Consider the following 23725-nt stretch of genomic DNA (forward strand, 5'->3'; position numbering starts at 1 on the left):
TGTCCCAGGAGTCTGTCCTCTGAGCGCCTACACCCCCCAGCAGGTGACGAGGACACTGGGTGGCTCTGGCCAAGAGCTGGGAGCTGGGTGGAGTCCAGGTCCCTGGAGAGGTGTGTGTGGTGTGGGGGCGTCTGGGGACCCCTCTCTGTCGTCCGAGGGGCCTGGCCCTGGCTGACGGGGCAGCGCTCTCCTTGCTGGGGGACAGGGTTCCCTCTGGGGGTGACAGGCTGTGCAGGGATGCAGCGCAGGACGGAGAGGGACGGCACTGGCAGGAGCCTCCCGCCTGACCTTTATGTCCTGAGGGGTCAGTCGCTAAAGGAGACGGGGCCCAGCCAAGAGGGCACAGGTCTAGGTGAGATGACCCCATTGTGGGCGGGGGGACCCTAGTGTGGATGGGGGACCCCAGTGCAAGCAAGGGAACCCTGGTGTGGACGGGGGGACCCCAGTGCAGGCTTGACTTTTAAATGTGTGTTAACCTAGATGCGTAAGAATGTTGGGCCACATTCATTTCAGGTCAAGGTTGACCTTTGCTGAGGAAGCTGTAGGCCTGGGATATGACTTCCCACTCTGACCTGCCCAGGTAGGAATTTATGATCAGCCCATCCTGTGTGGTTACTTTCCGTCACTGTGCTTGCCAGGCCTGCCCTGTGGCCCCCTGAGCTTGACGGCTCTGCTGTGTCGTCCCTTTTCGTTCACAGTATCAGGTACTGAGTCCTGCGAAGCAAACAGGACTGATGTGATGGGGATGACTGGGGGCCTCTGGGTTGAGATTCTAACTTGGGCGTTGTTAGCACGTAGATGGAGCAGGTGGGACCACCCAGAGGTCAAGTGAAGGAGGAGGAGGCCAGGGGGTGGCGTTGGGAGGAGGAGGCCAGGGGGTGGCGTTGGGAGGAGGAGGCCAGGGGTGGCGTTGGGAGGAGGAAGGAGAGTGGGACCCCTGGGAAGCCCACACGCTTTTCTGCTTCAGAAAAGAGCTAGTGGCTAGCAGGGCTGCAGGCCGGCGAGAGTCCAAGGAAGATGAGACGGGAAAGGGCCCCTGGTTCAGGCAACATGGAGGCAGTTTGGGCCTTTCTGGAAGAGCAGTTTCGGAGGAGTGATGGGGCTCCGAAGTGGGAAAGGATGAGGGGATGGGAGGCGAGAAGGGAGAGACAGCGTGTGGGGACAGCTTCTGAGATGCTGGATAGTGTAGAGGGGCTGAGAAAAGGTGTCTCGGTTGGAGGTGAAGTGGGGAGGGGGGCTGGGGGACCCAGGAGAAGGGTTTGTACTGATGGTCAAGACCCATGGGCAGCTACAGGAGCCGGGTCTGTAGGTGAACGAGCGAGGCGGAGTGATGATGCCCGGTGGGGGTTATGGGAGTAGGAGTGCCTCTTTGGAAATGGGAGAATGGGGTAGGTTTGGAGTATACATGAGTGGAGGTGGGACACAGTCCCAGTTGGTAGCCTCATGGTTCTCAGTGACACCTTGACCAAGGGAGGGGAGGGTACAGCCCAACCAAGACTGCCCACCCCGGGAGAGGTCGTTTGCAGTCACTGTGAGAATGAACAGCGGTTGCTGGGTCCCCAAAATGATGGAAGCAGGCGCTTCTTAGCCCTCCTCTTTAAAGAGGAGGGAACGGGATCAGAGAGGTCAGTGGTGTGTTCGAGATGGCACAGTAGGGCACCGGGCTGCTGGGTGTGGGGCCAGTGCTGGCGATGCGACGAGCATCTGAGTCCGTTGGGAGCTTGGTGTTGGGAGAACTCGGTCCCTGCAGCAGATGCCACTTCAGCTGGGCCAGGTTGGGCGGCTCTGGGCCCTGTGTCACCTCCACTTCCCGCTTCTCAGACGTGAAGTGCAGGGAAGTCACCTTCATGCGCCAGGCGCTGGCCTGAGCACTTGGGGAGGACTAGCTCATTGTGTCCTCATAAAAAGTGCAGGTGCCATTGCTGTCCTCACCTTCCAGAGCTGGGAGAGGCCACCCAGCCAGCATGGCCAGCTGCCAAAGGGGGTGAGGGCCCCACCCAGGTGGTCCAGAGACTGCTCCCACAGCATTCCTGTTGCCAGAGGAGGAGACCGATGCTCAGGGAGCAGCTGATTTGTTTTTGTTTGTCTGTCCTTGCATTCCTCTCTTCCCATCACATATTTATCTGGCACAGATTTCTTAGGGAGCCAGTACCAGCTAGGAGCCAGATATGAGTAAATGTGTGTACCTTCTTTCTGCTGGGGGATGTAGACGGTACCCGGTGCAAAGATGGAGAGTGCGTAACCCAGGCTTAGAAATGAGAAGCTTTCTAGGGGAGTGTCTGAGCAAGGCAGCCAAGAGGCAGTCAGTTCAGGGAGAGGGAAGCACTGGACATGGGTGCGAAGGCTGGGGACGGAGCCCTGGGGGATGCTGTTGAAGGGCTCTGAACGTGTCACTCGGAGCTCTCACTTTATCTCAAGGACCATAGGAAGCCGGTCAAGTGTTTCCAGATAGGGAGGGACAAGATCAGAACCTTTTGTCTTCAGGTGAGACAGGGTTGGAAGGGTCAGGAGACATCAGGGAGACCTTTAGATCATCTTGCAAACCCTGCTGCTTCCTTAGCGCTTCCTAAAATCTGCTCATTTCTCTTTTCTAAAAGATTCCTGAGACTCAGAGAGGTTAAGCAACTTGCCTGAGGACACACAGCATAACAGGGCATCCAGACTGGGACCGATTCCTTGAATGAAACAACCAAAGTCTTAAGGGTGGAAGCAGGTGGAGAGTAACCCCAGGGAGAGACTCAGTGGAGGCTCGGGTGAACATCACCGTCCCACCATTTGCAGGTCTTCTTGTGGTTTTAACTGTTGCCTTCTGCATTCTCAGAGACTGCGCAGTGCCTCTGGGCGGGAGGAGCTAGGCTGCTGCTGGAAAGTGGGAGTTGGCCCTCCCGGGAGCCAGGGCCCCATGGGTTGTTGAAGCATTTTGCTGGGCCTTGGCTCCCTCCCCAGTAAGTGATTGGAAAACTTCCGGGGGCGGGGCTGGGATTTGATCCTGGACGTGGGTCATGTGAGGCCAGTGATGGCGCGGTCTTCGCTGGGGACGGCAGCTGTATTTTACAGATGCCAGGCAGAGGCCTCATTTTCGGGGGCCAGGAGAGATGGGGAGCAGTTCCCAGAGACCTGCTCCTTAAGAGCCCCTTCACTTTGGGCAGCTGACTTGCCTCTCTGCGGTCTTGGTTATCTCATCTGTGAAGTATGGATGAGATGAAATGTGATCCCAAAGGACTGAAAAAATCACCCGTGTGTACTGAGGGCTTAGAGTGTGCCAGGCACCATGTGTTATTATCTTCTTTCAGCTCTTTGTGGCAATCTGTGAGCTATGTATGGTTAATATCTTCATTTAACAGACGTGGCAGCTGAGGAACAGAGAGGGTGATAATTTGCCCAAAGTCACACAGCTAGTAAAATGGCGGAACTGGAACCCTGGTCCATCTGAGGCTGGAGACTTCCCTTGAAATCCTTTGTTTAGCTGAGCCCTTCCTTGGCAAGCTACCTGATAGGATCTTGTGGGGCTCCAGCAGTCAGACCACCCCGCTTTGGGACAATGGGTTTAGTCTACCAGCCGTGGACAAACTACGGCCCGTGGGCCGGATCCGGCCTGTTCGGCTGTTCTATCCGGCCCGCGGAGCCGAAAGAGCAGAGGGTTCTCTTGCTCTCCCCTCCGCTCCTTTACTTTGAATTTATATTAGTTCACACAAACACTCCATCCATGCTTTTGTTCCTCCCCTCCGGTCCAGTTTAAGAACTCATTGTGGCCCTCGAGTCAAAAAGTTTGCCCACCCCTGGTTCTAACCCCTTAAGTTTTATCACGAGCCTTGGTGCTCCAAGGGGCCTAAAGCCCTTTGCTGATCGTCTCACAGCCACGTGGGGCAGACTCAGGAGGAGAATTCCAGCCCCCTGGGCCCCTGGCCCCTGCTCTTTTCACCCCCCCCCCCCCCCCCCCGGGGCCTCGGGAAGAACACCACATTGGGAAGCAGACACCTGGGTTCTGGTGAGGAAGGCAAAGGGACAGTGACAGGGAGAGCAGAGGCAGTGCTTAGTCCATCACTGGGCAGAGCTCAGCCCAGCCTGCAGCCTGGCCAAGCAGCACAGGCCTCAGCTGCTTACAGGAAAGGGGACGCGGGACCAGGGAGAGGTTGTGGCTGGTGGGGAGAGAAATAGAAGCTGAGGACAGGGCCATGAAGTCAGAGACTCATTTAGAGCTGGAAGGGCCTTCCGGGATCATTGAGGCCAAAGTCCTAACTTTATGCACGGGGACAGCTTTGTCGGGGGTTGGGGAGGGGTGGGGGGGAGGCGCGGTGACTTGCCCCAGGTCACACAGCCAATGGCAGCAGAACCAGGCGCAGAAGACCTGGGAAGCTGGGTCCTCAGCTTCACCTCTTGGCCACTTTCGTGGGCATGACTTCCTGCCCAGGCCCTGCTGCTGCGTGCCCTCGCTCCCTCCCATCAGAACAAGAACAACAACGATAAAAATAAATGAAAGGGCCCGGCCGGCATGACTCAGTGGTTGAATGTCAACCTATGAGCCAGGAGGTCACGGTTCAATTCTCGGTTAGGAATCATGATGCCTGGGTTGTGGGCTCGATCCCCAGTGTAGGGTGAGCAGGAGGCAGCCGATCAAGGATTCTCTGTCATCATTGATGTTTCTCTCTCCCTCTCCCTTCCTCTCTGAAATCAATAAAAAATATAAATAAAAAAACACACAAGTATATTTAAAAAAATAAAAATAAATGAAAGGGATCATCTCACTTAATACTAAGCACATTAGTCTCCAGTACAGACTCGTGTCCCGCTGTCCCCACTTCCTGGTCGATGACTTGGGGTACATGACTCCTCTTAGTCTCCAGCTCTTTTCATCTGTATCATGATTTAAGCAGATTCTGAAATTGCAGGACTTGACGGTGCCTTGAACATGCCCGATATTGTTAATCTCCACGATCAGAGCCACGCTGACTTCTGTGGCCGAGACGTCCAGGGCTGACGGCTGCTGCCCTGCTGGCGGCTCTTCCCAGGGACCCCGACTCACCTGGGAGCAGGTGCGGAGAATGGGAGGTAGGGGAGAGCCTCCCGCGCAGGCCAGGGCAGTGTGGGACGGGGGCTGAGCCTGGGGCATGGCCATCTGGCTTTGAGCTTGGCTCTGGCACTCACTCTTTTATGACCTTGGGCAGGACACAGCCCTCCCTGCGCCTCGGTTTCCTCATCTGTAAGATGAGAGGCAGGGCTTCAGGATTCGCTGGTTGCTTCAAGGCTCAGGTGCTGAGGACTGGGCACATTTGCTGCCTTGTGGCCTCTCACCTAGTTTGCTGGGTTTCTTGGAGTCATCCAAGCTGCCCCAACAGGAATTTTTCTCACTCAGGTGCAGTGTGCATGAAGGTGCTGGACACATCAGGTGGTCTTAACACCCCGGGGGACCCATGAGCCAGTCACTCCCATCCCCCTTGGTGCCAGGATGGCCCAGACAGCCTGTTAAGGGTGCAGATTCTTGGGGCCTCTCCCGAAGAGACTCTTAAGTTTGTAGCTTGGGGTGGGACCTTAGAATCTACATTAAAAAAAAAGACTTCCTCTGCCCAGCTGGCGTGACTCAGTGGTTGAGCCTCACCTATGAATCAGGAGGTTATGGTTCGATTCCCAGTCAGGGCTGCAGGCTCAGGTTGCAGGCTGGATCCTCCGTAGGGGGTGTGCGTGCAGGATGCAGCCGATCAATGATTCTTTCTCATCAGTGATGTTTCTCTCCCTCTCTCCCTCTCTTTTCCTCTCTGAAATCAATAAAAAAATATTTTTTAAAAAAGGCTTCCTCTCACTCAGGTAGTTCTGAAGGAAACAGTTCAAGGACCACACTCCAAAGAATGCTGTTAGACTCTTTTAACCTAAAAGAATGAGGCGAGTGGTGATCTGCCCGGGTTGGTGACCACTCCATATGGCCCTGTTCTGAGATGCCTTCATCTGTGGTCACAGCCTTCAGTAGCTGGGGACTCCTCTTCCCCACAAGCTAGTTTCCCAATCCTGGCCAATTACTGCAATTGCCAGAAAGCTTTTGAATAAAATACGCATTCTTGAGTTTCACCCTTAGAGATTCTGAGCCAGCAGATCTCGACCGGGACCTAGAAATCTCCATGTTTAAAAAGCTCCCGAGGTCTTTTGTTCATTTGTCATTTATTCATCAAGTATTCATTGAGGCCTGCAGTGGCCCCAGCCCAGGGGAAGGCATTGAGGACGAAATTGTTAGGCCAGACGCAGTCCTGGGTAGTATGTCACCTACGCTACAGCCTGCGAAGGAGACTGACAGTGATCACATGGGGATACTCGGCCAAGTTGGGGAAACGTATCTAGAAAAGAGGTCAGACTAAATACCTGGGGCAAAGCTAAGATTCCCTGGTAGCTGAGCTCCAGTAAATTCCAGACTAAAGTAGAGCCTGGAGCCAACTGGCCTCTGGTATTACTTACGGGATCCTATTATTGGTTCATTCATTTAGTCATTTATGTGTCCACCCAACCCATCCACCCAACCCATCCACCCACCCACCCACCCACCCATCCACCCATCCACCCATCCACCCATCCACCCATCCACCCCCTCATCCTCCTATCCACCCATCTATCCATCCATCCATCCATCCATCCACATACCTACCCACCCATCCACCCATCCACCTATCCATCTATCCACCCACCCACCCACCCACCGAGCCACCCATTATCTCTTGAATCTCTACCATGTCCTGAGGACTGTACCGGGTACTGGAGAGACAGAATGAAAGGCATTGTCCCTGTCTTCAAGGAGCACACAGCCTAGTGGGGGAATCAGAGAACAAAGCAAATGATTCCAGTCCAAGGTGTTAGATGCTCTGAGGGGTGAGTGGCTAGCTGTGGGCATCATAGAAGACTTGCCTGAGGTCATCTTGTGTTAAGGTTCAAAATGTAGGAGTGAGTGTCCCAAGCAGACAAAGTGGGACAGGTTTCCAGGCCAATGAAGGCAGGTCATGTGACTGGGGCAGGTGGGGCCCCTCTTCTGCTCCCAGAGCTCAGGCTTTGTCTTTTATTTTCCACTAGAGGCCCGGTGCATGAAATTTGTGCCGGGCAGGGTCCCTAGGCCTGGCCGGTGATCAGGGCCAATCTGTGGGGCAACTGGCGGGCGATTGGGAGGGCCCCCTCTGGAACCTGCCTTGGCCAGCCTGGCGCCACCTGCTCGCCAGCCGGCCCTGCCTCCCGATTGCCCCCCACCCCCTCCACGGTCGGTTGCCTCCCTCTGCTGGAGGTGACTGATGGAGCGATGGAGTGGGGGGAAGGCATCCTGCTGGCACCCTTGGCTGGCCTGGGGCCTTCGGGCTGGGGGTAGTTCCTGCATTGAGTGTCTGCCCCTGGTGGTCAGTGCATATCATAGCAGCTGGACATTCCACTGGTTGTTCCTCTGTTCGGTTGATTTACATATAAGGCTTTTATTATATAGGATGTTTGTCTCCCCATGAGGCCTGATCCATAGCATGTGCTCAGCAAACATTCATCATTGGTGAATGGGGAGTTGGGGATGATCCATCAAAAAGAATGGCCTTGTGGGCCACACTGAGGAGCTTTTGGCTCTGTGGGCCCTGGACAGTTGCAGGCAGGGAATGACACCATTACCCAGACTCCCTCTGCTCAGCAGGGAGAACAGGGAGGGCGGACGAGGAGGCCTACCCAGCTCTCACCTTTCACAGCCTCCTGGGCCTTCAGCTCTTTCCTTGTGCGGGTAAGAGCCATTGTGTTCACGGAACCTTCCTAACGGTAGGTCTCTCTTGCCCTGTGTGTGCGTGTGAGTGTGTGTGTGTGTGTGTGTGTGTGTGTGTGTGTGTGTTGGGGGAAATGAGGGGGCAGAGTCATTTGGGGGGTGGGGTATATGCAGTGATGGCCTCTGGAGTCAGGCTGCCAGGTTTTGATTCTCACTCTGCCTCTTGTCCGCTGTGTGTCCTGGGGCAAGTGTCTCAACCTCCCTGTGTTTCAGTTCGGTTTCTCAGCTTGTTGGATAACAGCTTCTTCCTCATCCCGTTCTTGGACTGATAAAGACAGTCGTCAGGTGTAAGCACGTAGAGCCCTGCCTGGTACCCGGTAAACACCTGATAAACAGTAGCAGGAAAGTGGAGCGCTGGAGGCAGGCTGCTTACTCATTAGCCTGGGAGTCAGGAGGCCTGGTTTGAATCCCTCTGTACCTCTGACTATTTAGAGACCTTGGCAGGCTGTCTCAGGCTTCTCATCTGTGAAATGGGGAACGACGCCCTAGACAATTGCTGGAAGGGGCACTGAGTCAGGTGGTTCCCCTGCGTGGGGCTTATTATTGAAATCAGGGAACTTGGGTCTAAACAGCCCGAGTGAAATCTCCATTTGATGAGTGTGGCGTGGCAGCCACCTCCACTGCCCACAGATGCTGGGGCTCAGCTCTATGTCTGTGGGGCCTCAGCCTTCACCCTCCCATGTTCTCACTGGTTTCCGGGATCCTATGGAAATGGATCATCAGAGAGTGGGGCTTGGGTCTTCAGAGCAAGCTGTGGGGTGGAGGGTGACACTTAGTCTGCAGGGACATGTGGAAGGGACGGATCTCTCCCAGTCTGGGTGCCCTCGGGGACCAGGGTTTCTGACACTTGTCCCGGATTCAGCAACCCCTCCCTCCTCATGTCCCTGCTTGGTTGGAAGTCTCGGCTGCACGGCTCAGGCATGTCTGATGCCCCAGAAGATTTGGGTCACAAGCAGGTAAATATTAACTCTACAAACCCAGCTCTGGATGCAAACCTGTTTGGGCTGGCTGCCTGGGGGCTGCAGGTTCTGAGCCCCATCCCAGCTGATGCCCAGGGTAAGCAGGTGCCCTCCAGGGAAGAAAGGGTGCCTGCCTCAGGCTGGGTGATGGGCGGCGTTGACTCGCCTTCGCTGTCCCGTGGTCAGGGGCTGCTGTCTGCTTTTTAGCGGAGGAGGAGTGTGAGGCGCAGAGCGGGCAGGAGGCCTGCTCAGGTCTGCACAGCTAACGGGGCAGACCTGGGGGAGGGTCTCGCTGCAAAGCCCATGCTCTCCCCCTTGGACTCCCAGCAGCCTCCTCGCTGCTGTGGGGGCCACACCAGGATGCTCCACGTGTCACGGTGCTGAGGTTTGCTTTCTGGCTCCTCTGAGCCTTGGTTTCAAATTCCTCTGCAAAGTGGGTGCAGGCTAGTTTGGGGTCCCCGGGCAGCCAGGACCGGGCTCAGGACACCTGAGCAGTGAGGCAGGAAGATGGGGTGCAGGCCCTGCTTGTGATGTGTGAGGCTCTCCCGGGGCCTGGGCTGGGGTTTGGGAGTAACCAGCTGGCCCCAAGCAAGCCCGCGCTTGCAGACCACGCGTGAGGCATCACGGAGACACCTAGGGCCCAGTCACGGTTTCTGTCCTCTGGGAGCTGACACATGAGCAGGAATGAGAACACAGGTTTGGGCACTTCAGGGTCTGGGTTTGAATCCTGCGTCGCATTAGCTGTCGGCAGGCGCCTTTGTTTGGCTCCGCCTGGGCGGCTCCCTTGGAAAGAGGAGTTAAACCCGTACTTCACAGGGTCAGTGCGGGCGTGAAGTGACGCATGCTCCCTGGATATAGCAGGTGCTCAGTACATTGACTCAGTACGTTCCCAGGCCCACAGACGACAGTCTTCAAAGTCTGGACCAGAAGGTCTGCAAGGTGAGTGAAAGCTGCTTCCTGGTGATGCTGGCAGCCCAGGGTAGAAGGGGTGACGACTCTGCTGGCAGCTGGAGATGGGACAAGGGGGAGCCAACTCCACACGGTGTGTGTGTGTGTGTGTGTGTGTGTGTGTGTGTGTGTGTGTAAATGAGATGTGGGCTAAGTTTGGCTGGAGAGAGAGGGAGATGTTGGCTTTCACTTGGTCTTGCCCTCCCCGCTCTGTTGTCATAAGCAGGGGACATCAGCCTGGGGGTGAAAGTGACTTGCCCAATGCTGGTAGCATCGGTGGCAGAGCCAGGCTGACCCCCAGCCCGAGGCCAACTGGACCTTGGACCTCCATCTACCTGGGGTAGGGCCCTGGGGCTGTCAGGCTCCGGGTCTCTGTGGCCTGCCTAGAGCTAGCTGTGAAGCCAGCATTCTGGGGCACGTGATACACAGGCTGGTCTTTCCTCCACCAACACACTTTCCGTTTTTCTTTATTTACTTTTCCTTAAAAGGTCTCATGTGGAGCTCACCTCTCCTTTCTCAGGCCCCGGAGGGGCGGTGCCTTTTGCCCAAAAGCCTGTCCTGGGAGAGCCCTGTTAGCCAGCTGCTGGACTGCGGGCGCTCAAACGTGGGGAGGTCAGAGAGAGGCTGAGCGCAAGCACTTGGAGTGGCACAGACCAGGTCCACAGCTGGGCCGGCCCACTCTAGCTGTGTGACCTTGGGCAAGTCACTTTACTTCTCTGAGCCTCAGTTTGCTTACTCAGGTAAATCCAACCAGCATTTATTGAAGACCTGTTAGATGCCAGGTTAGGTGCCAGACATTGCTGTTTTTGTTAATCCTCACCTGAGGATATTTTTCCATTGATTTTTAGGGCGAGTGGAAGAGAGAGGGAAAGACAGAGAGAAATATGGATGTGAAAGAAACACATGGATTGGTTGCTTCCTGCACAAGCCCCGACCTGGGCCTGGGTCGGGGAGGAGCCTGCACCCAAGGTACATGCCCTTGACTGGAATCGAACCTGCGACCCTTTGGTCCACAGGCTGATGCTCTATCCACTGAGCCAAACTGGCTAGAGCAGTGCTAGTAGACATTTTGGGTAGACTCAGCCACTGTCCTCTGGGAGCCTCGAGATTGAGTGGGGACTCAAGTGGGGACCTGGCTCTCCACCTTGAAGTGCCAAGGAGCTTGTGAAATAACCCATGGAACAGCACACACGGCTCCTGGTTTTCACAGAAACTCAGAAATGATGGTGAGCATTCGTGTTGTTCCCGGCCGGTGAGAGCAGTCGCTGGGGTTTCTTGCGAGTTCCTGTCGCTTTGATGTCACTTGTTAGCAGGAAAGAGCAGGGGCTACTTCTGGAGGGACGGTGGGGACGGTGTTGAATTTCCGTGGGCATCTCGATGTGAGTCAGAGCCCTGGTCGCGAGTGGAGGCTGCTACATCCCCCTGGGTGCCCTGACCTTGGCAAAGAGGAAGTGCAACCCAGGTGATGGCCTAGGGTCGTCCACCCTGGGCACGTGGGGGACACCCAAGGGGTGTTGGTTGAGCTCATGAGAGGGACCATGGCAGCCTGGATGGGCCCTAATGGGGGTGCAGTTGACACAGTGAAGGAGGGATAGCGGATGGGTGTCCTGTGCAGGAGGCGGGGCCTGGTCCTGAGAAACTCCAGAAGATGCACCAAGGACAGGTGCAGACCCTTCCTATGACTCTTTTGCCAAGGAGGAATTCATACGAGAGCATGACGTGGGACAGTGACTCAGGCTCGGGGTGAGGCGGGGCATTGATGACATACCCCCTCTGTGACAGGCACAGGGTAAGGCTCAGTAAGTCGCTGGGGCAGGGAGCCTTTTCCCATTGTTCACTGATGTATCCCAAACACCCGGAACGGTATTTGGCTCATGGGAGCGCTTAATCAATATGGGCTGAATAAATGAATGAATGTATTACTTAACTGGGTTTTAGGAGTGTCATTATGCCCAGTCTGCAGATGAGTAAGCTGAGGCTTAGAGAGGTGAAATCACGTGTTTGTTCAAGCTCTGACCCACCCATCTGCTAGGATTAAGAAGGAATTCTTGCTCTGGCTGACAGGTTGGGTGTCGGGCTCGCTAAGATCCCTCCTTTGGAGAGTGACTGGTTGTGGGAAGATACAGCAGCGGGGTCAGTGCTGTGAATCACAGGTGAGACTCTAGCCATAGTTCCTGTTCAGATCAGGGGCACCCTTTTAAGGGGCCAGGTTAGGAGGGGATTTGATGCTGCTAGCAGTAAAGGGGGCCCTTCTGGTTTTGGTCTGACGTCATGGTTTCCTCAGACACAGCAGGGGGAGGGCCCTGGCTCAGTCCATGGCTGGCACGCAGCCATGCCCGCTCAGGCCAGCTGTCCCTGCCCAGGTGCCTGGGCTAGGGTGGTGGCTGGAGGGACCGGGTGAATCCTGGTTCACAGGGTCATGTTCCTGCCAGACCAGAATGCCCCGTGAGACTTACTGTGCTTACATTTGGCTGCTGCTGGAGCCCAGGGCTGGGCCCCGACACAGGGGCTGCTTGGTGAGGCTCTGTTGGGGGCAGTGCACCCAGAACTCTGCCTGGGGCCCACGGGGCCCAATGAGTACTTTGCTAGTCCGTTGGGGCAGGGAGCCTTTCCCCATTGTTCTCTTCCTGATGTGCCTCCCCACTGGGGCCCTGACCCTCCAGCTCGCCATGAGTGGGGTCCTTATGGTCCCATCTGCTCACCCGAGCATTTCCGGGACACCACAGTAGCCCCGCTGACTGGTGGCTGGCTGGTGGCTGAAGATTAAAACCCCAGTCCTCTTGGAGTTTAGCCCTGCAGCCTCAGGGCCTGGGTTCAAATCCCAGCTCTCCCTCTATTGACACTGTGACCTTGAGCCACTTCCTTAACCTCTGTTGTCTGTTTCCTAATCTGTAAGATGGGGATGACAATAGCTCCTCTCTCACAAGGTTGTTGCAAAGATTAAAATAATGATAAGATTAAAGGGCCTAGAATAGCTTCAGGCACTTAAAGGCAATTAGTAAGTTGAGGCTGACTTTGGCACTCGCTCCCTGGTGGCCTTAGGCAACCCCAGGAGCTGCTGCCTTTCTGTGTGCCTGGTGCCTGGGCTCTGGCTCATCCACAGCACTGTTTGTCCTGGTGAAGAAGTACCTGGGCCTGGTGTGTGGGGAGAGCGGAGCAGGGCAGCACGCGGCCCCGGACTCCCCTGGAAGTCCCCGTCTACCTTCTCCTTGTCTCTGTCCTGCTCACGTGTTCTCACTGCTGCCATGCGTGTCCCAGGCCTTGCAGAGAGGAACTATTCATGCAGTGTCCATTGTTTTCAGGACAATTTAAAAATATGTAAACATTTTTATTGATTTCAGAGAGGAAGGGAGAGGGAGAGAGAGATAGAAACATCAACAATGAGAGAGAATCCTTGATTGGCTGCCTCTGGCATGCCCCCTACTGCAGATGGAGCCTGCAACCTGGGCACGTGCCCTGATTGAACCGTGACCTCCTGGTTCACAGGTTGATGCTCAACCATGGAGCCACACAGGCGGGACCGTTTCTAGGACTATGACCTGATGGATAGCCCTGCCCCCCATCTAGGTTCAGGGCTCCTCCCAGGAGTGCTTGCAGCCCCCACAGCTCCCCCACAGAAGCACTGCCTGCTGTTTATTGTTCTCTCTGCTCCCTGCTCAGTTCTCCTTTCCCTGCTGAACTATGACGTCTGAGGGGTCGGGACCGATGAGTGAGTGTGGAGGGTTGAGCCATAAGCTAGGCTCAGCTTGGGGACAGAGAGGGACCTGGCCTCAGAGAGCTCACAGAATTAAAAACCGGCCTCTTGGTGCCAGGAATGGCGCTGGGTGCTGGGGACAGGAGAGGCTTAACACGTGGTCCCTGCCTTGAAAGGCCTCAGTTTGCCCTCTTCCCCACCCCCTCTCTTTCTCCTTCCCTCCCTTCTCCCCACCTTCAGTATTCCATATGCTGGGCCGGGTGGTGGAGAGGCACAGAGACGTGGGTCAGAGGTCCACAAACGTCAGTGACCGTGGTGTAATGCAGTCTTTTTAGAGACCCGTAGCCTGGTATTTCTCTGCTGTGGAAACCAGTGGTCATGACTTTGGTCTTTGAGTCCCTGTGACTAATAACGGTAACACTACCCTCGTTAACGAGCCAGTATCTGCGCTAGATCTCAGAGGACTTGACCAGATGCCCTCGGAGTAAGGGTTCTGCACCTCGCACTGTTGACACTCGAGCCGGGTCATTCTCTGTGGTGGGGCCGTCCTGTGCACCGTAGGGTGTTTGGCAGCATCCTTGGCCTCTACCCCCTGGATGCCACTAGCATTCCCTGCCTTTCCAGCCGTGACAGCCAACATGTCTCCCGACATTGCCAAATGTGCCCGGGGTGCGGGGGACCAGATCGGCCCTGATGGAGAGCCACTGCCTTAGATGGATCAGCAAGACTCTCTGCCCAAGTCAAGATGGGATGGAAATTTTGAAGTTGAATACTGCCTCCTGCCAAAAAAAGCCAAAGAGGGAGACAGAGCCCTCACCATAGCCCCTGGGTGCGTACATGACCTTGTTTGGCATGAAATGCAAACGTCCATCGGGAGGTGGGAGGGCCCTTGGAGGCTGGGCAGTGTGTGCCTTGGCCCAGGCCACGCAGAGGCAGGGCTCCTGGCAGAATTCACTGGATGGTCACCAGGTTGTTGTGTCCCTCGCTTTGTGTGGTTACGATGCAGATGACTGCGGAGTCCAGAGGACCAGCACCGGTCCTGGGAGAGTTGAGTCAATGTTCGGCTGTCCGTCTAAATGTCAGAGGAGCCCTGGCATTCTCCCTCTCCTCATAGTGGGTATCTGGTTTGTAACGAAGTTGAGTTTGTGTAATTGTTTAGCATCTGCCTCCCTGTGGGACTGTGGGACCCAGGAGGGCGGAAACCCAGGCTGTCTTGCTTATGAGCAAATCCCTAGACCTTGCATACCGAAGCGCTCAATAAATATGTGTGGACTGGTTAAGGGGTGGGGTTGGTGGCAGGAGGATGCAGAGAGATGAAGACGGGCTTTCCTGCCTCCCCTTGAATGCTGGTGAGCTTAAAGGTCCTCAGAATGAGGGCGTGGGGCCCGGAGACCTCAGTGTTAACACAGATGGTCCGTGTCTGGGAGAACTGAGCTCCGGTACTTGCGTCCTGGTTTGCACCCTAATGTGGAAGGAGAGGGTGCCCCATCTTCTGACCAAGCCCTGGCCACAGGACAGACCTTACATGAGCCTGGCACAGGCTGGGTCTTGGCAGGGAGCGCAGGTGAGCACTGGGCACCTGGTAGGTGTGCCGGCGGCCGCAAGCAGGGAAGAGAACTGAGTCCTGCCCGCCCAGGCCTGCACTGTCTCTGCGGGTCCCTCAGATGCTCCTGATGTTGAGTGACAGCCCTGGGCATGTGTGTGTGTGTGTGTGTGTGTGTGTGTGTGTGTGTGTGGTCACTGTAACCTTGCTGCCTGGAGGGGATTTGTCCCTGAATTTAGCTAAACATATTGGGACTCCAGCAAGGAAATAGACGCATGTGGTTTTTGCAACTCTCCTGGGCTGGTTGTTCAGCCAGCGTGCTTTCCATAAAGGGGTACATCTGCAGCCAGCTCCGAGGCCCCCCTCTGCCTGACTAAACGGATTCAGGGGCTTGGACTGTCTCCCTGGCCCCACGCACTGAGCTTTGGTCGTCGCTATGTTTCGCACCAGTTAAAGGAACTTGCTTTTTCTTTCTGGGTCCTCCCCTCCCCTGGAATCTTGACTTTAAAAGGGGTGGGAGGCGGGTGGAGGCTTTGGGGAACTTACACAGCTGAGTGTTAGCCTCTGGACCAGGTCAAGCTGGTGGCTGCCCCAGAGCACATCGGTGGGTCCCCTGCCCTCGGGGGGACTGCGACGTGGTCAGATGCTGCATGAGAGGCTGTGTTCTCCAGGCTTGCTCCCCTTGGAGGGCAGGGGTGGGGAGGGCTCTAGGATCACTCGGCGCCACCTGGGACAGCGGCCTCCTTGTGGGCCAGGGCAGCTGTTCAGTTAGAAGGAGGTGGTCGCTCATTCACTCAGCAAACACTTATCTAGCACCTGCTGTTTTCTAGGCTCTCAGTGAGGCACTTTTTGTGAATCATCTCATCTAACCCGTATACCAACCCTATGAGGTGGGGATTCTTACAGCTCTTGTACCGAGGGGGAGCCAGGGACCGGAACAGCAAAGTAACATCTTAGTGTCACAGAAAGTGGGGAGCCGGGACCCAACCTGGTTTGATCACAGGGCTCACTTTTCTAAAAACCATCCCCAGGGCGTGATGGTGGCAAAAAGGGTACCCAGGCCCCCCCTCCCCCGACTCCCCCCAGCAGGACTGGAGGTTGCTGCAGAGCAGGAGCCACCCTGAGTGCAGTGGGCCCCGCATTTTCCACTGAACAAGTGGCCGCATTTCTGCAGTGGGATGTAGGCAGGGGTGGGCTCCCAGCTCACGGCACCCAGCACGGGTTCAGTGCCGAGGACACAAGGAAGATGAGGGAGTTCAGGAATTCTTTCTAGCACCTGCCAGTGGGCAGCATCTGAGCTCTCCGGTTCCTCGTGTGTCCCGTTCCTCATGTGTCCCATTCCTCATGTGTCCCGTTCCTCATGTGTCCCGTTCCTCATGTGTCCCGTTCCAGGGTTGGTGAGCACCAGTGAGGTTCTTGTTAAAGTTGATTATGAAAGAGGACCCGTGTTTGGGACTGGTTCCCCGTGGGGGTCCTGGTCCTGGGTGTGACTCCACCCCAGGACAGCCGGATTCAGGACACATCCATTTCATGGTTGCAACCATGCCTCCTCTCTCTGCCCCCGGCACCTGCAGCCCAGGCTCCAACTCCTGTCCCACAGCCCCAGGCGGCATCTTCTCAGAGGTGTGATGTGAATAGCCAGCGGGGAGCGGCCTGGATTCATTGCGGAGGGAGAGGCACCCCTACAGGGGAAAGAGGGGGACAGACATCCATCTCATCAGGGATCTGCCTGTGATGAACTTGACTTTGGATTATCTCTCTCTCTCTCTGAGCCTCAGTTTCCTCCTCCGTAGGGGGTTGACCCTGCCCTCTTGTGGGATGGTCCTCCTGCTTGGGGGCTGGTGGGAAGATACCCATTTCTGTGCCTCCCTCCAGGTGTGGAGGACAGAGAGCAGCTGATTCACACACCAGATTCCTTGGGGAGGCGTTTGAACAAAAGAGCTAGCTGCTTGGAGAGTTCAGCCAGAGCTGTCCTGGGCCTTGTGGCCAAGGCCTCTGGTCCCCTGGGGCTCCGTGCTGAGCTTGCTTTTCCCGAGACCTCAGATGCTGCTTGGCCAGCTTGCAGGGCCGTGGGTGGGTGGGCCGAGTTATCTTTAGCTCTGAGTTTTGCAAAGGCTGTTGCTTCTTGCCCAGAGCTGACTTGTGGGACAAAGTGGTCCCCTCCTTGAGAGAGGCAGAGGGTGGTTCTGAAGAAAGTGACCCAGGCCAGACTGCACCCAGAGGGCTACCTGTGGAAGGAGGCCTACTCCTCTCCGTGGCCCACCAGCCAGGGCCCTAGCGCCCAGCCCGGACCCTGTGCTTCCTCCCTGGGCAGCTGGGCGTATGGCAGGTCCCTCACCTGTCTGCGGCAAGGGGTGGCAGCCATTGGAGCTCTGGGGTCCTGCTCCCTCTCCTAGCCGCATGCTTCTGACTCAGCAGAGCAAGAATGAGGTCTTTTTGGGAGCCAGTTCTTTATGGTCCAAGTCCTTCCCCCCGCCCTGCCCCTCCCTCCCCTCTTCTTCTGATCACGCCCTGCCTTTGACTCAGACCTCTTCCCATACTGGTTTTGGGGCACCGCCCCTTGCCCAGCTTGGCAGTGAGTCTGTTTACTAAGCTCGCCTGGGAGGAGCCGTCCTGGCCACAGGCTGGTTTCAGACAGGAGGAGGCCCAGTCCCAGACTGACATGCCCAACGGGCCTGGGCTCCCCTGAGGGTGGTGGCAGGACTGACCCAGACCAAGGGGTTCCTTCATCCACTTAGCAGGTGTGTGCTGCGGCCTGCTGTTTGCCAGGCACTGATCCAGGGCTGTGGATAGAGCAATGAACAGAAATAATGATGCCCTGGCCTCTGTCCAGTCCATATTCTCATAGGAGGAGGCTGTTATAAATAACTAAAATGCACAGGTGCCCAGAGGTATTAAATACTATGAAGACTGGGGAGCAGGGTCAGGGGAAGGGGCTTGATGGGGAGGTGTGTGTGCTGTTTTATTTTTTAAATATAATTTATTGATTTTTTACAGAGAGGAAGGGAGAGGGATATAGAGTTAGAAACATCGATAAGAGAGAAACATCAATCAGCTGCCTCCTGCACACCCCCTACTGGGAATGTGTCCTCAACCGGAATCGAACCTGGGACCCTTCAGTCCGCAGACCGACACTATCCACTGAGCCAAACCAGTTAGGGCTGTGTGTGCTGTTTTAAAGAGCGTGCCGGGGAAGCCTCTGATAGGGTGACCTCTGATCGGAGCCCGAAGGAGGTGAGGGAGCATGCATGTGTATGACCAGGCAGAGGGAGCAGCACGTGCAAAGGCCCTGAGGCTGGAGCCTGTGTGGGGTGTTGGAGGAACCGCAAGGTGGTTCTTGTGACTGGGGTAGAATAAGCTATGGGGGGAGAGGTAGGATCTGAAGTCAGGAAGGTAGTGGGGGGTGGGGGTGCACCATGCAGGGCCTTGTAGGCCAAGGTGAGGACTCTGGCTTCCACCCTGAATGAGGTGGGAAAGCATTTGAGGGTTTGAGCAGAGGAGTAACTTGGCTGCTGTGTTGAAAACAAAGTGGGAGCTAGAGACCAATCAGGGGGTAATTTTAATGCTCCCCATAGGAGATGATGCCAGTTTCGACCAGGTGGTAGTGTGGAAGCGGGGAGGGGTGGTGAGAAGTGGTCAGATTCGGGACATATTTGGAAGGGAGAGCCACCAGGTATGCTGAGGGTAGGATGGAGGTGTGAGAGGAAGAGGGAGGCAAGGGTGAGTCTGAGGCTCTTAGTCTGAGTGCCTGGCACGCTGGAGCTGCCATCAGATGAGCTGGGAGGACGAAGGAACAGGGGTGATGGTCAGGAGTTTGGATGGATGGTAAGTTCAGGATGCCCAGTTGACCATGGGCAGACATGCTGAGCAGGCTTGTTTCCAGGCAGAAATCTGGAGTCCAAGGGAAACTCAGTTGAGTCATCATCGTGGAGACGGCCTTAAAAACCATTGGGCGGGGGTGGGGGGGGTGCGGGGTGGGGAGAGGTCACCCAGGGAGGCACAGGCGGAGAGGGGGCGGGCCTGGGAGTGGCCAGTGGGCCTGGCAGCGGCCAGCGTTTGGATGTCCTGACGATGTGGTGGAGGAAAGGGAGCAGAGCCGGGGCTGGGCAGGAAGGAGAGTGGAGGGAGCATATGGAGAAGGGCGCAGCCAAGTGGTGGAGAGGCTGAGCCATGTCCACTGCATTGGGCATCGTGGGGGCTGCTGGTGGCTCCGGTGCGGCGGCTGGCAGAGCGGTGGGGAGAGCACCCAACCCGCAAGGTGTCCTTGCTGGAAACCCAGCTCCCTCGAGCCTCTCTGCCTTTGTCTGGGCCATTTCTGCAGCCTGGAGTGTCCATCCTGCCCCAGCACCTGCTCCGTCGAATTGCATGGAGTCAGACGCACCCTCGTGTCCTGGTCCTGCCTCACTGAGCCGCAGCTTCCCGGCTGGGAAAGGAAGGAGTGAAACCCACCTCTCGGGTTTGGTTCCCGCGTGGAAATGCTCTACTGCTAGGATGCATGTTCTAGGGCCACGTGGCACTGGATTGTCTGAGAGGTGGCTTCTGATGGGGAAACTGAGGCTCAGAAAGGTGAAGGGGTAGTGCACAGTCCATGCTGTCCCCTTCTGGCCTCCAAGTGTGTGTGTGGTGGGGCCCTATCACCTGGAACCCTCTGGTCATGAGGTCAGGATAGTTCAGCCATATTAGGAGACTTTTCACCTGGACTCTCAGCCTGGCCCCTCCTGTCTGGGCTGGTTAGCTGGGGACAAAGGGGTTAATGTGCCTGGGACTGTGAGGAGGAGGAAGGGCTGGGGACCAGTCTGGTGGCAGCCCCCCTGACACTCCACCACAGGGTCTTGAAGCTTCTGGCTGGTTCTGGCTTCCCAGGCAACAGGCCTTAGAGATGCCCTCTGCAGGGGTGTGGGGTGGGGTGTGGGTGGGCTCTTCTGCCCAGAGGCCTCCTCCTGGGGCTACCCCCCCCACCCCCCCCACCCCCCCACCTCCCCCCGCCCCCCCCCCGTCTTGCCTGGGGATTACTCACCAGGGGCTCACCTAGCCAAGAAAGTCAATGGAGGAAGTAGGAAGTAGGGTGGGGTTGGGGGCTTCTCTGGTGGGAACAGAGCCTCCATTGTCTGAGACTTTAGCCATTGACCAAGCCTCACCCCTGCCCACAGCCCGGAGGGTGCTCTTCCCAGAGCCTCCCTCCCCCTTCCCACCTCCGTCAGTCCATTGAGTGGCCTGGTGCCTAGAGGGTGAGGGCAGGAGCTGGCCCTCTTGTCCCTCTGGCATTCGAGGCCCCTGCCATGGGGAGGGCCTGGAAGATGCTCACCCCCTTACCCATGTACTCACCCAGCACTTTTGTCCAAGGAGCCTGCCTGCCTGGCAGTCCCCGCTCACAGCCCAGTGACACCCCTCTCAGTGGCTGCACGGCCTTGAGAACACCCTTCAGTTTCTCAGCTTCCTTTTCCTCATCAGCTATGGGAATTAAGTTAGACAAAAACAGAAATGTTCAGCATGAGGCCTGGTGCATGGCAGTGCTCAGATGTCAGCCACTATCATTTCACAGATGATAAGTTTGTGATCTCAGGGGTGATGAGGGTAAGGAAGGGCAGGGCACGTATTCTGGTCCTCGGTCGGCCTGGACTCAGTTGAGCCGTCTGTAGAATGGGACAACGCTTAGTGTCCTCAAGGACGGCAGGAACTCTGGGAAGGGAACTAACATTTATTAAGAAGCTACCAGCTTTATTAGTCGTCATTTCATTTACATATGCCTCTGACCAATGGGGACAGGACACACAGAGGGTGGAAAACTTCCCGAGGGCCCTAGCTGGATTTTCTCAGTGGATAGAGCGTTGGCCTGTGGACTGAAGAGTCCTGGGTTCAATTCCGAGCAAGGGCACATGCACAGGTTGCAAGCTCAATCCCCAGTAGGGGGTGTGTAGAAGGCAGCCAATCAGTGATTCTCTCTCATCATTGATTGTGAAAAGCCAGCGTGGCTTCCGGGTTCAAAAGCTTGGAGAAAGAGCTGACATGCAAATTGACACACAAGACAAGAAAAATTAATTTTGAAATGATGGGGGGAAGCCAGGGAAAAGCTTAACTGTAGTACTTACGTTCCACTGAGTCTCCTTTCCCAGCTGCTTTTATTTACTGGAATACACAATTGCCTTTTAGGAATGCAAACAGACATATCAATGGTAATGTTTAGTAAACAGTAAGATTATCAGGTTAGGGGGGGCGTTTGCTTTAGGCCCATGGTCGGCAAACTGCGGCTCGCGAGCCACATGCGGCTCTTTGGCCCCTTGAGTGTGGCTCCTCCACAAAATACCATGGCCCGGGCGAGTCTATTTTGAAGAAGTGGCGTTAGAAGACGTTTAAGTTTAAAAAATTTGGCTCTCAAAAGGAATTTTAATGGTTGTACTGTTGATATTTGGCTCTGTTGACTAAGGAGTTTGCCGACCACTGCTTTAGGCCATTGACTCAGCCTGTGAATATCAAAGGAGTCCAAACTCAGCCTTCTGGTAGGCTTCTCGCATTTATATTAATTACTGTTGATCTTGGTCTCCAGCAATTGATGTTTCTATCTCTCCCTCTGCCGTCCTCTCTGAAATCAATAAAACAAAAACAAGAGCTTCCCGAGGTCTCGCCCTGGAGAGCTGCAGAGTGTCTGACGTTGGGTCCTTGGGCCCAGCCGGAGCCCTGCACGCCTCTCTGATGGGCGCTGAGTTCTGGTCATGCTCCTCTTCCCTAGCTCCTCTGGTGTTTTCTTGGGTCAGGCGCTTCATCTCTCCGGAGCCCCGGGAGCCACCTGCCCCCGACTTCGTGGCCGATGGCCACTTGTGCTGAGCCTGCGAGGGCAGAGCGTGGGTGTCCTGCCCCCCTGCAGACACTAGTTGTGGGTCCCTCTTCCCACTGTCCAGCTGGCACCCTGCCTCTTCCTCTTGTCTTCCTGGACGGAGCAGAGGACACTGGGGGGCGGGGGGAAGGCGGCGGCTGAAGTTCTCACCTGGACCTGTGCTGTTCTTTCCATTGGGCAGGAAGTCCCACACCTGCAGCTGCCCAGGCCCAGGGACGCCCCAGCTTCACGGCCTCCACAGAGTAGGTCCCAAGCAGGGCGAGGTTTCCAGGCTCTTCGGTTCGTGGCCTCTGGCCTCAGTTCAGTGCAGCTCAGCAGCTGTTGTCTCGCACATGGGCCAGGGCTCCAGACACTGAGGTGAAAAAAGAGGTCACAGTCTAGTGAGGGAGGCAGTTATAATAGGGGCTGTCTGTGACCCAGGATCACCTGAGCTCTTTGATAATAGACCCTCCCTGGCCGCATCCCTGAGCTACTGAATCTTAGGCCTGGGTCACATCTATTTTTTTAAAAAGCTCCACCACCAGGCTTGAGAGCCACTGCCTGAGATGGATCTGGGGAGGACTCACAGAGGAAGAACTGGGTCTGGGTTTTGAAGGCTGAGTAGGAGTTTGCTTGCTGATTGTGAAAGAGAATTCTACCTGGAGGGAGCAAATAGCCTGAGCAAAAGGCCCAGAGATGGGAGACAAGTTGACATGGTCGCAGGCCTGACAGCTCTTCATGAGGGCTGGAGCAGAGTTCCCTGTAAGGCGGCGGTTGGGGGTGGGAGCTGTTGAGGCCAGTTGGGGGAGGGTAGGTGGGAGCTGTTGAGGCCAGTTGGGGGAGGGTAGGTGGGAGCTGTTGAGGCCAGTGGGGGCAGTCAGTGGGGAGGGGTGTGTGTCATCTAGGGCCTTGCTTAGGGCCTCGACTTTATTCTGAAAGTGATGAGGAAGAGAGGCAGAGGGTGGTCCCGGTAGTGAGCGTGATCGGCTGAGACACACACTGCAGCCCAAGCTGGGGCTTCCGCCCTGGCTCTCAGCATCTCACCCTGTCTGAATGTGGCCCTTCTGCGTCGTGTAGCAGGAAAGGGCACCTTTTGGGGGTCTGCCTGCCTGGCCAGTATGGCAGTCATCTTTAAAGAGATGACCCCCCTCACCCAAGAGAAGAACTCTCCCCTATCACCCAAGCATGACATTGTTACCATCGTAATGATAACAGTGGCCAGTGTGCGCAGACAGCTGACTCTGTGTGGAATACCTTGCACACCCACACAGCCCTCATCCCATCCCCGTGGGAACTCTGCATGGCAGGGACCAGTGAGAAAGGTGCTCACTGAACTGCCGGCAAGTGCAGACCGGGACTGGAACTCAGATCTACAATAAATCTCATCTTTGTAACCACTGGCCTTGTCTCTGCCACCCATGACCTGGCTCCTTGCATGTAGCAGCCCCTGGGATGGTCTGAGCAGGTGTGGCCTCCACTTTAATGAGACAAAGCTCCAGGCCATGAGGGGCCTCAGAGAGGTCAAGGTCACTGAGGGGAAGAGGCAGATCCCAGCCTGCAGGTGGATCCGGCTGCCCCGGGCTACTGTCCCAGATCCCCACAGCTTGAAGCCCTGGGGTCTCGGGGTCCCTCTGTGAGCCCACCTAGGGTCCCTTACACACTTGGGGTATGGAGTCCAGGCACAGAGTCCCATTTGCTGTCCCCCATTTTGGTGGTGACTGCTTTAAGGACAGGCACCTTGGCTTTGACCGAGTTTGCCCGGGGCTTTGCGATTGACCTCCAGTATGCTGCTGGGAGTCCGGTGGGGCAGGTGGTCCCATTTACAGAGGAGGACACTGAGGCTCAGCTCGCCTGCCAGCGGAGCTGAGACTCCAGCCTGGATCCCCGACTCCCAAGGCAGAGCTGTAGTCGTCACCGCCTGTGGCTGAGCGCTCCTGACAGCACAGACCAGTGGGTCCCCAGGGCCTCCCAAGAGCTTTGCACGTTTTTACTTCTAACTTCCTCAGTC

At 56.2% G+C, this 23725-nt stretch overlaps 1 protein-coding gene across 4 annotated transcripts in view; it reads left to right on the plus strand.

The window, feature by feature from the left end:
- ARHGEF10L (Rho guanine nucleotide exchange factor 10 like) overlaps window positions 1–23725 on the plus strand; it is a 134842-nt gene that overhangs the window by 11914 nt on the left and 99203 nt on the right. The window lies entirely within an intron of this gene.

This window comes from Plecotus auritus (assembly GCF_963455305.1).
Source record: "Plecotus auritus genome assembly, chromosome: 2".
NCBI lineage: Eukaryota > Metazoa > Chordata > Mammalia > Chiroptera > Vespertilionidae > Plecotus > Plecotus auritus.